The sequence below is a fragment of the Marmota monax genome, unplaced genomic scaffold, assembly GCF_021218885.2.
Source record: "Marmota monax isolate L192 unplaced genomic scaffold, Marmota_monax_Labrador192_F-V1.1 WCK01_AAM20220418_F8-fsc00138, whole genome shotgun sequence".
Classification (NCBI taxonomy): domain Eukaryota; kingdom Metazoa; phylum Chordata; class Mammalia; order Rodentia; family Sciuridae; genus Marmota; species Marmota monax.
The window spans coordinates 3,881,633-3,897,914 of NW_026692763.1; the positions used below are offsets into that span (position 1 = coordinate 3,881,633).

General features: G+C 50.0%; 1 protein-coding gene across 1 annotated transcript in view; it reads right to left on the reverse strand.

The window, feature by feature from the left end:
• The window catches only part of Rtn4rl1 (reticulon 4 receptor like 1), a 72,425-nt gene that overhangs the window by 55,248 nt on the left and 895 nt on the right, over window positions 1-16,282 (reverse strand). The window lies entirely within an intron of this gene.

Sequence of the window (16,282 nt, forward strand, 5' to 3'; positions counted from 1 at the left end):
ACTCAGAGGTAGAATGTCCCTGGCTGGGTTCAATCCCCAGAACCCCAAAAACCAAAGAAACAAAAAAGTTAAAAAGAAAAAAAAAATCCTAAGGCTTAGGCTGGAGCCTGATGGTATGTGGCTGGAGTTCCAGCTACTCCCAAAGGCTAAGGCAAGAGGATCACTTGAGCCCAGAAGTTTGAGACCAGCCTGGGCAACACAGTGAGACCCCTATCTCAAAACAACAACAAAACCCTGTGAGGCTGAGGATTGCCAACACAGAAAGGTGTTGGGGATCCATGGTTAATTAACAAGGCAGGGCCTGTTTTCATAAATGCAGGGAAGAAGCGTAGGAGGGGCGCCAAATGCACCAAATGCCTGGGAGGGATGCGCTTTCCCACACTTGGCTCTTTGGGGTGTCGGACTGTAGTGATTTTCTTCTTCTTTTTTTTTTGCCAATCTGTGTTTTTCCAATGTTTCCTGCCATGGGTATGCATTATTTGGCAAGTTGAAAAAATTTACTCTGTGAGTGTTGAGTCAACCTACCCTCCTCCTCCTCCTCGGTACTTAAGGTTCTGCAAAAAAATCAGGGCTCCTGCCAATCTGCCCCGCGACGGAGCTGACACTTGTGTCAGGACGACCCTGGTGAGGAGCTGGTCCTGCACTTGCCCTCCAGCGTCCTCTGGCAAAGCCTCCTCTGAGGGCCCTCCCAGCCAGCCACTTGCTCCCCCCAGCCCTGCCTGAAATGGCCTTCCTTACCACCTACACTGTCCTTTCCCTTCTCCTGGGTGTGTGGCTTCTCCCATCAGGTTGGACATTTCCTGAGAGTTGGAGGCTGGTACTCAGCCCACGGCTCATGCACCACTGTGCTGGGACCACTCAGGAGAGGGCCAGGGCTATGGCCCAATGGTAAAGGAAGACACTCTGGGCTCAATCCCCAGCACTGCAAAAAAAATATAGTAAAATAAAACTACTAACTAGAAAATGACTATAAGGTACAGAGGGCTCAGGCCTGGTAGGCGCTGATGATCTAAATGTATAATTGTATAAAAGGCCCATGTATAAAGGAGACCGTGGGTGAAAAGGACTGTACCCGCAAGTGTGTTCTAGGTTGTATGTTTTGGAGTAAAAAAAGGAAGGGCCTGTGGGAACTGATCTCTGACCACATAGTAGACTGCAGCCTGGGCAACACGCAGCCAAGGAGGAGAGGTGTCTGGCTGGGAGCCGTGGCGCACACTTGTGATCCCAGTAACTCAGCAGGCTGAGGCAGGAGGATAAAAAGTTCAAGGCCAGGCTCGGCAGCTTACCAAGAGCCTGTCTCAAAATAAAAAAAGACAGGGCTGGGGATGGAGCTCAGTGATAATGTGTGCCTGAGTTCAATCCCCACTTCCAAACAAACAAACAAACAAAAAGGTGAGGGAGAAGTATCTGACCCTGATGGGAAAGGGGATTCCTAGATCCATCTCTCCTCTCCATAGCCCCTGTCAGAGCTATTGCCTTGGTCGCTCTGAATTTCTGACTGAGCGATGGATCTGGGAATGGCCCCAAACTCAGGTCCTCTTCAAAGGTATCTGAAACTCCTCCACAGAAGGCACCTCAGAAGACTGTCCTGCTCACAGCCCCAGCCACAGAGGCAGCCAGACATTTCATCGGGCATATTCCTGCCTCAGGGCCTTTGCACTTGCATTTGTTCCCTCTGACAGGAAAGCTCTTCCCAGGTAAGGCAGCTCTGATCATCCGAAGGGCTCCCTTCCCTCATTCCACTTAGGTCTCTATTCAAATGTCACCTCATCAGAAAGGCTTCCCAGCCCAATTCCCTAAAACAACAAAACTCTTGCCAGGTGTGACAGGGCATGCCTGTAATTCCAGCTACTTGGAAGACTGAGGCAGGAGAATGGCAAGTTTGAGGTCAGCCTGGGCAACTTAGACCCTATCTCAAAATGTGTGTGTGTGTGTGTGTGTGTGTGTGTGTTTAAAAAGAGCTAGGGATGTAGCTCAGCAGTCGAGCATTTGCCTAGCTTATATGAGGTCTGAACTTCAATTTCAGCAGTGCCAAAAAACCAAAATAACAGTTTCCCCTCTTGTTGATACTAGGGATTGAACTCAGGGGTGCTTTATCACTAAGCTAAATCCCAAGATCTTTTTTTAAATCTTGAGACAGTGTCCTGCTAAGTTGCTGAGAGTCTAAGTTGCTGAGGCTGGCCTCAAACTGGCAATCCTCCCATCTCAACCTCCTAGTTACCTTCTGTTCTCTGTTTATTTTCTCCTAAGCACTCATCCCACACCTGATAGAATATAGTTCTTGGTTTATTGTCTAACTCTCCACACCCAACTAGAATGTACGCTCCACAAAAGCGGAAAACTTGGGTTTATTCATTGCTTCATCCCCAGTGCCCAGCCAGGCAGTCAATAGCTGTTACATAAATGTATGTCAAATGGAGAGAGCCCTCCTCCCGTGCCCCTCTTGACTGACAAGGTAAGAGAAAGCCAGTTCATCTGTGGATAGACAATCTGCAGGTGATCGTGATCTATTACGTGGCCTGACATGAACCACGGCATGGCTGACTCAATTCGGGGTGGGGAGAGGGTGGTTTTCTGGGAGAAAAAACTGGGAATACCAGGAACTTCAGATCTTGAGCTGTGGGAGCAGAAGAGGAAAGACTGTCTTGAGGAGCAAACTGTGGGTGACCATATTGGGTCTTGGGCAAGGTGAAAATCTGTGGGTAGATGGCAGAGAGTGGATGGTGGCTGGAGGGAAGGACCAGGGCAGAGAGGCCAGGGGAATCACCACAAAGAGGCTGCACTTCCTTGAGTCACCCCCTTTCCAGAGGTTTAGGGAGTCCAAGTCAGTCATCTCCTTGCACTAATCCCCCATTTCCCAGGGGGTAGTGGGCCAATTACAGCAAGAAGATAACCACTGCCATCTCAAGGCAGCCCCAGGGCCAATCGCCACTCCACGACCAGCCTGGGTGGTAAGATGTCCCCCTGGGCTGCTGCATTCTCCTGAGAGTGGCCCCATGAACTGCCAGGCCTCTCTCTCCCTCTGCTCAGATTTTCTGTTGAAACCACAGGTCTGGGCACCAACCCGGGAGCCCTTCCTGCTGGGGAGAACCAGTAGTTCAAAGGAACAAGTCATTTTCACAGATGGGAGAGAAGACAAAAGAGGCCCAGTCTCCTCACCCCAGGCACCACCTGAGCTCAGCTACTCAGGCAATTTTACCTCCTCATGTTCGGTCCAGCCTCATTTAAACATTTCAGATCTCTGAAGCCCAGAGTGTCCATGAGAGGTTTTCATTTGCCAAGGAATCGATAGTGCAAATTTTGTTCCATAAAAATCTGCCAAGTACAACCCTAAACTTTTCCAAGTAACAGTGTTGTTTCTTTACCCAGCGCAGTGCCTGCCCCGCTGCCAATCCTCTGAGACCCACTCTGCCCATCTTTCTGGACCTGCAGCTCCCGGGGGGCTGTGGAAAAGCAGAGTTGGGCCGGGGTGAGGCAGCCTCAGTTGGGTTCTATAGGAGTTCTTCAGCCCCTCTGAGCCTCAGTGTCCTCCTCTGTAACTTGGGGATAATCAGACTTGGGGCTTTCCTGCTTTTCTGAGGCATAGCACAGGGAAAGCTGTGGTATGACTCTATTCCACATCCTCTTCACTAAAAAAGTATTTCTCACTTTTCTTTTTCTTTTTTTTTTTTTTTGCAGAACTCTGGATTGAACCTAGGGTTTCACACATCCTAGGCAAGCACTCTACCACTGAGCTACATCAGCTTAGTGAGAGAGGCCAGGGGAATCACCACAAAGAGGCTACACTTCCTTGAGTCACCCCCTTTCCAAAGGTTTAGGGAGTCCAAGTCACTCATCTTTCTCCCTCTCTCCCCCCACCTCTTTTTTTTTTTTTTTTTTTTTTTTTGTTGAGCGGGTACCAGGGATTGAACTCAGGGCACTTGGCCACTGAGCCACATCCCCAGCTCCATTTTGTATTTTAATTTGAGACAGGGTCTCACTGAGTTTCTTAGCACCTTGCCACCATTGCTGAGGCTGCTTTGATCCTCCTGTCTCAGCCTCCTGAGCTGCTGGGATTACAGGCATGCACCACTGTGCCAAGTTTTTTTTTTGTGTGTGTGTGGTATTGTGGACAGAACCCAGTGGAGCACTACCACAGAGCTACATCCCCAGTCCTTTTTATTTTTTATTTTGAGATAGGGTCTTGCTAAATTGTCCAGGCTGATCTCAAACTTGTGCTCCTTCCGCCCCAGTCTCCTGAGTCACTAGGATTACAGGTATGCACCACCATGCCCAGCTTCTTTCTCTCTCTTTGAAAAGTTCTCTGGTTTTGCTGCTACAGCACACCTAGCCAGGCATGGTGGTGCATGCCTGTAATCCCAGTAACTAAGAAGCCTGAGGCAGGAGGATACAAGTTCAAGATCATCCTTAGCAATTTAGGGTAGACCCTGTCTCAAAATAAAAATTAAAGCCTGGCACAGTGTAATCCCAGCAGCTGGGGAGACTGAAGCAGGAGGATCGTGAGTTCAGAGTCAGCCTCAGCAAAAGCGAAGCGCTAAGCAACTCAGTGAGATCCTGCCTCTAAATAAAATACACAATAAGGTGGGGATGTGGCTCAGTGGCTGAGGGCCCCTGTGCTCAACCCCTGGTACCTTCCAAAAATTAAAAATTAAAAAAGAGCTAGACTGGGGCTCAGTGCAAAGCACTTTCCTAGAATGTTTGAGGCACTGGGTTTGATTCTCAGCACCACATTGAAAAAATGAATAAATAAAATAAAGGCATGCTGTCCATCTTCAATTATAAAAAAAAAAAAAAAAATTAAAAGAGCTGGGTTTGTAGCTCAGTGGTAAAGTGCTTGCCTAGTGTGTAGGCCCTGGATCAATCCCCAGTATCACTAAACAAATAAAGAGCTGGGCACCTGTAGTCCCAGCTAACTGGGGATCTGAGGCAGGAGGATCAGTTGAGCCTACGAGTTTGAGGCCAATCTGGGTAACATAGCAAGACATTATCTCAAAATGTAAATTAACTAAATTAAATTAAAACCAAAGGGGAAAAAAAGCTCTAGATTTTCATGACTTAATTTTTTGGTTACAGAGTCAGTTACCTGACTCTAAATAAAATACCAAATGGAGCTGGGGGCGCTGGGGTCGTGGCTCAGCAGCAGAGCATGAGCAAGGCCTACCATGTGCAAGGCACTGGGTTTGATCCTCAGCACCACATAAAAATAAATAAATAAAATAAAGGTATTGTGTTCAACTACAACTAAAAAATAAAATATTAAAAAAAAATGGAGCTGGGGATGTGGCTTAATGGTCGAGTGCCCCTGAGTTCAATCCCTGTACCCCCCTCCCCAAAAATTAGGTTTTGGCCAAGGATGGTGATGCACACCTGTAATCCCTGCTACTCGGGAGGCTGAGGCAGAAGGATTGCAAGTTCAAGGTCAGCCTTGGCAATTTATTTAGAACCTGTCTCTAAATAAATAAATAAGTAAATAAATAAATAGGACTGAGAGGATAGCTCAGTAGTAAGAATGCTCTTGAGTCCAATTCCCAGTACTGCAAATAAATAAATATTAAAAGTAGGGTTTGTACTAAGTTTCATGTATTTGAACCTACATTTAAAATCACTCAATTGATGGGACTGGGTTTGTAGCTCAGTGGTAGATCTCTTGCCTTGCATGCGATAGGCTTTGGGTTTGAAACTCAGCACCACATAAAAAAAATAATAATAAAGATATTGTGTCCATCTACAACTAAAAAAATATTTTTAAAAAAAATCACTCAATCAAGCTGGGCGTGGTGGTGCCCACCTCTAATCCCAGTGGCTTGGGAGGCTGAGGCAGGAGGATCGTGAGTTCAAAGCCAGCCTCAGCAAAAGCGAGGTGCTAAGCAACTTGGTGAGACCCTGTCTCTAAATCAAATACAAAATAGGGCTGGGGATGTGGCTCAGTGGTTGAGTTCCCTTGAGTTCAATCCATAATATAAAAAAAAAAATTACTCACTTGACATTTGTTAGCCAATCATCTCATAGAGACATGCATTAATGCCACTATGTGCTTCATTGTATTTGGTACAGGATGCTCTTTTAGTTGGGTCCTGGTAGGAAACAGACAGCATCCTAGCATTGAGTAATTTGGAGAGTATATAAAGAAGGCATGAACATGGGGTAGGGAAACCCTAAGAGGTGATGTTGTTACTCCCCACAGGCCCAGGCTGAGTGAGGGGAGGAGCCTTCACCAAACTCAGGCACAGAAAGAGCTGCAGAGAGGAGTGCTGGCAGGAGCTGGGTAGCAGAGGCAGCCAGATCCTGCCCACAGCCCGCGCTTTTACCATTTCAACACACACCAGCATGCCTTCCAACCCCCAGAACTGTGTTTCTTTGCCTGAGGGCTTTCTCTAGATGTAGAGCTGGCTCTGCTCACCCACGGAGCAGGCCAAAAGTGCTGGGGAATTAATACCTCTCCAGAAGCACCATTTAGTCAATGACTGATGGAATTTGGAGTGTAGACACCCCAGCTCCCTCGACCTCTGGGTCAGGTAACTTCAAGGTGCCCATTCTAGACCATATCCCAAAGTTCCCCAGTGGGCCTAGACTCTGGTAGCCCACAGTGGTTAAATTGCTTGACAAGGCATACTTGATTGGCTGTTTGCCTTCTCTGTTTTACTTCCTCACTCTCCTGGTATTTCCTAGGATCCCTTCCCAAATAAACTATTTGCTTGAATCCTTAATGCAGACTGTGCTTCTGAGCAAACCTGTGGGTGATCTCACCACTTGTTGAACCCAACTAGAAGCAAGAGGGCATGAGAGCCCATCCATTGTCGAACTTGCACAGGACAGAGAGCGGAGTGGGCAGAGGGCGTGAAAGGGCAAGGGGGAAAGCCCTGGCTAGTTTCTTATGGAAATGATCATCCTATAAGGAAAATATAATATAAAAGTAACTGTAAAATGAGGCTTGGTGGCATACCCCTGTAATCCTAGTTATTTGGGCAGCCGAGACAAGGAAGATCACAAGTTCAAGGTCAGCCTGTACAACTTAGCAAGACCCTGTTTCAAAAATTTTTAAAAAATAATAAAATTAGGGGCTGGGGATGTGGCTCAAGCGGTAGCGCGCTCGCCTGGCATGCGTGCGGCCCGGGTTCGATCCTCAGCACCACATACAACCAAAGATGTTGTGTCCGCCGAAAACTAAAATAAATAAATAAACATTAAAAAATTCTTTTTAAAAAAAAAAAAAAATAATAATAATAAAATTAAAGGTTGGGGGTATGGCTCAGTGGTAGAGCACTTGCCTGGCTTGCACAAAGAAGGACCTAGGTTTCATCCCCAGTACCCCCCACCCAAAAAAGGCAGCTGTAATCAGGTGGGTTAAATATCATGACAGGGAGGAGCACATCTCGCAGGACCCCACTCCTTGTACAGGTGACAAAGGATGCCCAGAGGAGGCACCTGAAGGAGAGGAATGAACGGGAAGAGACAGCAAAGAGCGTTCTAGCAGATTTGCTCAGGCAAATCCTTAGAGACAAGAGAGAAGCTCATTCAGTGGAATCAAAAGAAGCTGAGTAGACTTGGAGCTGAGGGTTCAAAGTCAGCAGTGGGGAGAGAGGAAGCCCAAGCACAGGTGGAGCCAAGTGGGAGGACTTCACAGACAGGTTAGGAAGGCTGGGCCATCCCCTGAAGGAAAAGGGAATTTATTGAAGGCAATTAAGCAAGAGTGACGGGACATCATGTGGGACGCCATGATGGTACGCCAATTTTAACAGGTTGATGAACAGAGTAGAATTAATAAAAGAGACCAGAGCACATAGCACTGCAAAATCCGGCCACCGTGCAAAGCCTGGATTGGGTGAAGGCAAGAGGAGGCAGGGAGGCCTTTGGGATGGTGGGGAGAAGAATGGAGGCTGGGCAGGCAGAGAAGAGAGCCAGCCAAGAGAGCTCCCAGGACTCAGTGATGAGCTGCTGGGGAGGGGTGAGGTGACAGGGGACCATCCCAGGATCCCACATCTTGGGCTGGGGTGGGAGAGAGAATAATGGTTCCAGATGCCAAGATGGAGGAAACCGGGAAGAAGCGGTATGCTGCAGGGCAAGGGTAGGGGCAGGAACACAGTTCCAGGCACGCAGGGTTTCAGGGGCCTGTGAGGTGACTAGTGGTGGCATCTGGGAGTCAGACAGATGGCTTTGTACATCAGAAGCAGCATCTTGACCGGAAATGGGATATGGGGGGTGGGTATCAGCAAATGGCTGTGGCTGCTGGAACCTCAGAGCAGAGCATGGAGGGCAGAGGGTCCAGGGCACTGCCCAGGGAGGTGCCACATGGAGGGATGGTAAGAGGAAGTGCAGCTGGCAAATGGGCTGAGAAAGAGCAGCTGCAGGAGGAGGAGGGAGACCCAGGAAGCCAGAGGGCCAAGGAGGTAAGGAAGGCTTCTGATAGAAGAGCAGCAGTGGAATGAGGGGGGAAAGCCAGAAGTCTCCAGCTTGAGGTGTGAGAGGGAGGCAGGGCCAAGAAGGCTACCAGGACAAACCTTCCCTGGACATGGGAGGAGAGCCGAGCCACCTCACACACCCAAAATGAGGGCAGGACAACCTACCCCACCACAGAGGCCAAGACTCACTCACGCTAGGTGCCCAAGACAGTGAAGTGTCCTTGTTGGCACACAACACTCAGCACCCTAGTGGCCTTTCAGTGTGAGGGATCACAGGGGACTCCAGAGTCTCCAAATTAGTGGGGCAATCGTGGGGGCAGTAAGACCAAAGGAGGAAGCTCCTCCCCGCAGCTCTGACCAGGGCCCCACCCCATGCTTATGTGTTTTATATTCTGGGCTCTGACACTGGGGATCATTTGAAGAAACCATTCTGTTGCTGAAAAGCATTTAAAAGACCATCAGTCTACTCCTATGGCTGGGTGTGGTGGCACAGGCCTGTAATCCCAGCAATTTGGGAGACTGAGGCAGGAGGATCGCTAGTTCAACGCCAGCCTCAGCAACTTAGTAAGGCCCTCAGCAACTCAGTGAGACCCTGTCTCAAACTACAAAATAAAAAGGGCTGGGGATGTGGCTCAGGGGTTAAGTGCCCCTGGTGCCAAAAAAGAAAAATAAAATTTCTAGTCGTATTACAGATGGGTAAACTGAGGCCAAAGAGAAGACGATATATACAGGGTCCTAGTGAGCGAGCCACAGGGATGAAACTGAACCCAAAGCCCTGAGACTCCAGCTTTGGGGTGTTTTTTCCACAACCCCCAGAAAGGAAAGGACCACAATAAGGCCAAAGCCAGGATTGCCACAGGGCTGTGGTCAGAGCAGAGCAGGGCCAGGGAGGGAGACAGACGGTAAAATAAACATGCAGCCTGTCGCATGCAGCACATGCCAACGAGAGGTGGTGGGCGAGCAGGCTGCCTGCAGAGCAAGAACACAGCGGCCTTCCTCCAGTGTCCCAGCGTCCGTCCTGCCGGGGCGGCCACACACTAGCCACTGAGTGACCTCCCTGGGCCCTGTCTCCTTCACACTGGCCAGCCTCAGCCCCCAGCCCAACTCACCACATGTGCCTTCCTTGCCCCAGCCTGCAGACAAGCCCATGAATAGAACATTAAAGGCAAAACCTTCTAAAAGTAAAAGCAGCTCCCTGGTAGGAGTCGCCCCACTAAATGTCAAATGCAGAGCAAGGCTTCCTGCCCTGTGTGTTCCTCACTAATGGAGCCACCTAAGCCTCCATATCCCATCATCCAATCACCCTATAAATAAATCATCCTACAAAGAATGCCAATTTCCCCCCTAGGGCCTCATAAGCCTCTCTGCATACATATATGTGAAGCCCTCCTTCACTATAAGTTGGCTCAAGGAGAGAGAGAGAGAGAGAGAGAGAGAGAGAGAGAGAGAGAGAGAGAGAAACTCAAATTGCCTGGACAATTTGGGAAGCAGAAGCCAACTTTCCCACCAGGTCAATGGGCTGAGAGTTGAAAGCCCAGCTTTTCTCCTTAGGGGACTTCTGTTCAATTTCCTGCAGACTGATGCAATTGTCACCACAATGCCACTACCCTATGGAATCAACCCAGAAATCTGCCAAGAGGCCCCATTTCTGGGGCCTGCGGTGGTCTGTCTGCTGGCAGATGTGTGATGAGTCGTGCCCATCCACCCCCTGAGAGGACGAGCCACACGCCCACTCAGCAAGTTTTGTTACTGACATGTGGCGCACACAGAGCTGGCCTGCCCACTCCTGCCGCCCTCAGTGGATCACCAGCCCACCACAGCATCAAGTCATGCTAGGGGACTGAAGGTGTGGGTGCCCACATCTGCTCCGGGGCACTGGAGTGCACTGCTCTGCATCAGCGGACCTCTGGTGTGCGTACCCTGGAAGCTTGATGCATGCTCCCCAGGTGTGTTTCTACACACACACACACACACACACACACATCCTATTGTGTCAACCCCTTACTGTGCCAGCACCAGAGGCCTCCAGAGTGACTCTTGTGAATCAGATAACAGGGACTGTTTGCAGTTTTGTCTCCAAACTTCACTGACTGATGAGACAGTAATCATAGGCTCAAAGCACCAGCCGTATCTGCTAGATCAGACACCCTCCTCACTACTGTAGAGGAGAGTGCCTCCATTCCAAAGTGAATTTTGCTCTTCCACTCCCCAAGATCACCTAAACTTTCTGCCTGCCTTTATCTTCTTTCTTTTCCTTTCTTTTTTTTAATGGTACTGGGGAATGAACCCGGGATGCTCTACCACTGAGCTACACCCTTAGACATTTTTATTTTTTTTAATTTTGAGACAGGGTCTTGGTAAGTTGGGGAGGGTCTTGCTAAATTGCCCAGGCTGGCCTTGAACTTGTGAGTCTCCTGCCTTAGTCTCCCAAATCACTGGGATTAGAGGCCTATGCCACTGCATCCAGCTTTCTTTCTTTTCCAAGAGAACTGCAGGAAGAATTGTCTCTGAGACTCAGTCATGGCTGGAAAGGAACAGAAGAAGCCCTAAGTCACAGGACATCTCTAAGTCCTCTAGGTGCCATCCTGGCTGGCAGGCTTAGGCTGGACAGGTGGAGGGGTCTTCCATCAGGGCCAGTGTGTTCTGGGGCTGTTGGTCACCATATCACCAACAACCAGTCTGGCTGGGTTGGTCAGTCGACCAGGTCAGCCTGGAAGAAAAAGCCAAGGAGAGCAACCTATGGGGAGGGCAGAGAGCCCAAGCGGGGCTCAGGCTGCAAATCAGCCATGGCCTTGGACCTTTCTCGGGGCTATGAAAACAGACAGGAGGCCATTCCATCTCTGTCTACAACAAGGAAACCAGTGCAGGAGACAGAGGTGAGGAGTGTGACCGTCCAGCCAAAGGTGGACAGAGCAGTCCAAGAGGATGGCATGAGACAGTGGCTTAGGGCCTTGAGTGCCAGTCATAAAGCCTCCTGGAAGAATACAGAAAGGGAGTACAGGGGAACTACCAGGACACAAATGATTCAGCAGCACCCAGCACCCCACAAAACAAATGTCACAGAAATCAAGACAGATGGGCACGTGAGACAGTGGAGCTTAGAGGTTGAGAGAGCAAAGATAACGTGGGCTTGGGATTGCAACTTGACTCAGCAGTGTGCCGGCTGGGTAACCTAGGGACCAAGATTGCATCTGCCTGTGCCTCAGTTTCTTCAGCTTTAAAGTGGAAATAAGCACAGATGGATCCCACAGGATGGGTGTGAAGAAGGCATAAGATAAGGCTTGGTCCGTAGTAAGTGCTCAGTAAACACAGGCAGCCATCATCCGTATGTGTACAAGGATTGACATAAGTGGATCCAAGGTAGATGAGAAGAGCGGTTCATTCCCTGTTGCCTGTTTTCAGCTGGTATCATAGCTCCTCCCAGAAGGCTCCCCTAGGCATGCTCAGTGAGAGCCAAGGTAGCTTCACCTTGCTTTAGTGGTGGACACTAAGACAGCTATATCTTTTCATCTGAATTCATCAACATCAAAGAAGGTCCCTGCACCTGGAACCCTTAGCCTTGGAGTTAGTGGCTCCCTGGGTCTTCCCACAGGCCCTGGGGGAGCCCTCACACAGGGGTCCCTGCCTTGCCCCTCTCTCTGTGACTCACTTCTACCCAGGGTGGCCTGGCCATCACACACCCCAAGGAAAGGGCTGCTTCCGGCACTCAGTGCGGAGGTCCTGCCTTCTGCCATCCCTAGAGGCTCTGTTCCCGTTTCGCCAGCTATTTTGCTTCCTTGGCCATCTGTTCCCTCCCTGTCATCTCCTCTTTGCTTTAACCTTAACCACTACTTCGCTGCAGATGGTACCAAACAGATCTGTTCTTGACATCCTTCAAGACGCCTGCCCCTCCTTCTCCTCACATCAGAGCCAACTTCTCTGTCCTTCCCAGGCCCTGATCCCAAACACAGCCTGAGCTTGCTGTAGGATTCACCCCACAAGCCTCCCCTTCCCGGGGACTGCTGTCAACTCGGCCCCAGGGTCAAGGGACAAACACCTATCCCTTCCCCTGCCTTCTCCTTTTCCTAAGGAGACTTCCTTGTTTCAAACTTGGTCAAGCATCTCTCCTGGCATCAAGTCTGCCCTGGATCTCTACCTGGTCTATAAATGGTGGCATTTCACCCTCCACAGGGCTGGCAGGCAGAAGCAAAGACCAGAAGCTCTGGGGCTCATTCCTGCAGTGGAGGAACCAGTGCACATGCTGGGAGTTTGAGTTCTAGACCGTGTCCCTGTAGAAAATGTACCTGAAGATTCTGCAGTAAGGAACTGTCCCCATATTGGCATAACAGGAACTGAACCAAAGCACATTTTCTTGTCATCTGAGCTCACTGGGGGAACATTGCATTGCCTTGCTTCTATTCTGGCTGCTGCTGAGAACACGCATGCATGGGCTTTACTTAGCAACTTCCTTTGCCTCTCCTCTCTGCTGGGGGTGTCCTAGTACTCCCCTAAAATTCTTCCTCTTGACTTCTCTTTCCTGATATAAGGACCAGGAGCTTTGAGGAGAGACGTAGCCCATTAGAAGCTACTCTTGGAGGAAGCATTTTGGTGAGATTGGTTCCACCAGGCTACATTCCTTGATGAGACAGAAGTAGGCTGGAAAGACTGAAATTCCACCTTTGCACCTGGAATTGGGCTAAACAGCCTCCTGTCTCAGTCCTCTTGAGAAAGGCTCTTGAATTTCCCCTCTACACTTCCTTGATAGCAGAAGAAAGTATCTTGACCATCCAAGAAACATTCTTTTCTCCATTGAGGCTAAGAAGGGCCCCATTACCAACAGCTCTGAGTCTTGGTTGACCTCAAAGAGGCAGAGGTGGAACCTGCTCACACCTGGCCACAAGGAGACTCTCCAATCACCCAGGGAATCTCTGAACTCAAATTCACCAATCGCCTGACAAAACCATGATCCCTACCTCCCTTTGCCTTCCCTTCTTCCCACAAAGGAGAAGCCCAATGCAGCCACCAGGCCAGCCCGTCTGGCTATGGAAACCAAGAGAACAAAATGCATCTTACTGGGTTGCAGGCCTTAATCTAGCTCTTGCTGAATTATTCAGGGATGGCATTAACTTATAAATGAGTGTGTTTGACTGATTTTGTGGTTGATGTACAGATAAATTCTAATGAAAGACAGCTACAAGATTTTAAATTATTAATTAGACTGCCACTTAACAAAGCCTATTTGGCACTCTATTTCCTTGCTTAACAAGACAAAAACTTTAAGGAAAGATTCTGTGTTAGCCCAGAGGCTCTTGATTTGCATTGTTTTTATAGCTCTAAAAATGAAAACCATAGATCCTGACCTTAAGCAGGCCACTTCTGGCAAAGCAAACCCCCCTAGCAGGCCATCCTTCCTTCCTGGATATTACTGGATGGCTCAGGGCCTTTCTTACCCTGCCTGCCTATCATCTCTTGACCAGAGATTTGCTTTTTATGTCCCTGGTTCTGCAAGGGTAGGCCAGGAGATGGAAAAGCAGTCAGAGCAGCTGCCGAATCCTTTAGCCACCAGGGCTAGCAGCACCACAGAGGTGAGACTATGGCCAGTAGAGTCTGCTTATTGACAGATGTAAAGTAGTACCCCAAAACCTCCCAAAATCGTCTTCCAGGGGACAGCTTTAATAGGAGAGATGACTCTCATGATCCAAAGCTTACTCCTGTTTTCTTCTTCCTCTGAGCCTTCAAATTACTGAGCCTCCTAATTCCACACAGCACTCCATTATAAAACAGGATCCCTATCCTTGGCAAAAAGGTAAGAGAGAGAAAAGAATACAGGGAGAGCTATTCTTTCTTCATCCTTCAAACCCTTTTCAAAACCATAATTAAGCTATTAAACTCACTCAGGTCCAGGACCTCATACAGGCTTTGCATCTGACAGACAATAACCTTCTCAATCCATCCTATAACATTATTGCTTGGAGCCTTTGGGAACAATTCTAGAAGCAGACACTTCAATGGTCACCTCCCTTGGCATTAGCCTGAGGCATACTTTTAGCTTTAGGTACACACCTAGAATCCACATAGAGAATCTGAGTGTCCTGTATATACACATGTGTACCAGAGAGACCATAAGGGATCGGGATCAGGGGCCAAGAGAGAAAGCTACCCAAGAAAGGATCAGAGCAAGAATCATTTGCCCACACAATGCCCCAGAAGCAGGCTCTAGGCCACCCAAGCCAAGGTGAGCCCTGAAAAGGACTTCCTTGCCCTTCTTCCCTCTGGTCAATCTAGGTACAAACCTCTTTGTTGGTGGAACCTCTCCCGCCAACCAGGCAGTTCAGGAAGGGAAAAACAGCTCCAGTGGCAAACACACGTGACTGTCAAGTCTCCTGTGGCTACCTCTGGAGCAGGGTTAGGAGCATCCCCTCAGGGAGCAGCCCCCAGAATGCACCCTGGCTAGCAAGAAGAGGAGAGAAATCTCCTAGAGGATGCTAGAGCCTCCTGGGCACCTAAAACATATAAATAAAGTGTGTGGGCTGCTTTGTGGCTCATTTTTAACTGTAAGCTGCCAAAAGACAAAAGACCAAAAGGGAAATGAGATGTCAGTTCTTCTCTATTATCTCCATCACAGACCTACAGTCCAGACATGGTGGCCTTTCAAAATTGCCTGGGAAACCCTCACAAGGAAGGCAAGTTCGTCTGCTCCAGGCCCAAGCTTCACAGACCAGGGCTTGTGCTCAGCTCTGTAAAAAGTGCCTTCTCTGTGTGGAGACACTCTGTCAGCACCGCCTGCTTGCTGAAAAGACTTTTTGTGCCTTTGTGCAGGGAAAAGGAACTGGGGTGTATCAGTGAAGTGGTTTCTCCAGCCAGCAGCAGACTTTTTCCACACCACAGCAAAAGGCACTCAGTGTTTCCCTGGCACTGTACCGACCCACGTGGAGGGCACAAGTCACACTCAAGTTTGTGACTATTCCTACACCATGGGGCAATCAATCTCCACGTTTGGGCAAGAAGGGACCACCGCTCAGCCTTTCCTGCCCCCACTGAAGGCGTGGTTCCTTTACCCACCTGCCTGGCCAGTTTATCTGGGTCTTTTCTATCACCTTACATCCGCTTCTATTCGCCTATCTCAGGGCTCTGCTTCCCCCAACCTCCGCCACCTCCCCCTGCCAGTTTTCTCCTTCCCCATCCTGCTGTGAGGTCAGAATCCTGTGCTTACGACACCTCGGTCTGTTGCCATGGAAACAGGGGCGGATTAAGGCTGGAGCGCAGAGCGCAGGGATCAGGCCCCTCCGCTACCTGAGCTCCCTCCTCAGCCGGCTCCCGCAGGGCCGGGGCAGCCAGCCGCAGGCGCCGAGGCTCGGCAGCCGCCTGGCCGGGGCCAAGAACTAGGGGAGTCCCAGCGGGGCACCACAGCCGGCTACTATCTGGAGGGGAGAGAGGCCGAGGCTGGAGCGGCGGGTGGCGGGGCCGGTGGGCTCACGGCGTGGTCACCTGCCCTTTCTGGGCCCGAGGGACTGTACCCCGCGCTGCAACCACGTGGGGGCGCGGCGGGACTTCCCCGGCGCCCGCGCCAACTTTGCAGCGGTCGGTACCCGACTGGGTTGCTGAGGAGTCCGGGTGAGCTGGTCGTGGAGCCAGCTCTCCTTAAGTTGAGCCTGGCACCGGCCACACACACTACGGGCAAGGTTTTCGCCTTCGCGTCCCTCCTCTCCAGGCATAAAGAAAGTTTGAGGATCAGGACTTCAGGCGTTTGCCATACCCCACCCTCAGCTGCTGGGTGCCCATAGCCCGTCTCTGGGGATAAAACAGGACTACTGTGAAAGTGTCCGCGTTTGGGGCCCCGCCTGGGGAGCAAGGGCGCGCGATGAGCGCCGGGGCCGCGCGGTGATAGACCGCTAGCTGCGCTG